Raw genomic sequence first — 755 nt, forward strand, 5'->3', positions numbered from 1 at the left:
TCTGGCATCGGTCAGAACTCGAGGGCAGCTTTCTCTCGGAGGTGCTTGCAGCGATTGCCGGGACACTGAGAAGCGGGGCCTCTGAGGGCAGCCATAGCTGCTTGCTCTGTCCTGTTGATCCCCTGGGACCCCCGCCCCGCCCAAGTTGTGCACCGGCTTTTGCATATGAAAGGCCTGGCCCTTTGCAATCTGAAAATTACCTAACAAACTGCAGCTGGCCCAAGGCCCCAAGGCAACTCGCACTGCTTCACAGCTGAGCTCCTGCTGGGTAGCCTCAGGCAGAGGCTAGATTAGCACCTCCTTAGATCCAAGAGCTAGTGTACCCAGTGGTCAGAGTGGGACCATCCAGATTGCAGCTCCTCGGATCCATAAGGGACACACTCAGGGGGCAGACTCAGTGAGCACCAAAGCCCCACTGAAGCAAGTCTTGCCCCAGAAGGGTGTCTCCAGCACAGAAGTTCTCCCACTGCAGACACAGCTGATTCTCACAGCCAATTGGCCTGGAGGTCAATTCCTCCCAGTGATACCTACAACAATCAAGGCTTAACTACAACAAGACTGTGCACAAAGCCCACAAAGGGGTGCACCAAGAGTGTCCACCTCAGATAATTGGGGAGGCTGAGCCACTGGGCCCTATAAGATACCTAGCACACAAAGCCACTCTATCAACACAGGGAAGCATAAAAAATGCGGAGACAAAGAAACAGGACACAAATGACAGAAATGGAGGAAAGCAAACTACTGGATATAGAGTT

The 755-nt window shown here is 53.5% G+C and overlaps 1 protein-coding gene and 1 pseudogene across 2 annotated transcripts in view; one reads left to right on the plus strand and one right to left on the minus strand.

Moving 5' to 3' along the window:
* USP31 (ubiquitin specific peptidase 31) overlaps positions 1-755 on the minus strand; it is a 46,902-nt gene that overhangs the window by 34,678 nt on the left and 11,469 nt on the right. The gene's annotated exons all lie outside the window — the stretch shown is intronic.
* The window catches only part of LOC102260963, a 9,927-nt pseudogene that overhangs the window by 5,571 nt on the left and 3,601 nt on the right, over positions 1-755 (plus strand).

This window comes from Myotis brandtii, unplaced genomic scaffold (assembly GCF_000412655.1).
Source record: "Myotis brandtii unplaced genomic scaffold, ASM41265v1 scaffold707, whole genome shotgun sequence".
NCBI classification, from domain to species: domain Eukaryota; kingdom Metazoa; phylum Chordata; class Mammalia; order Chiroptera; family Vespertilionidae; genus Myotis; species Myotis brandtii.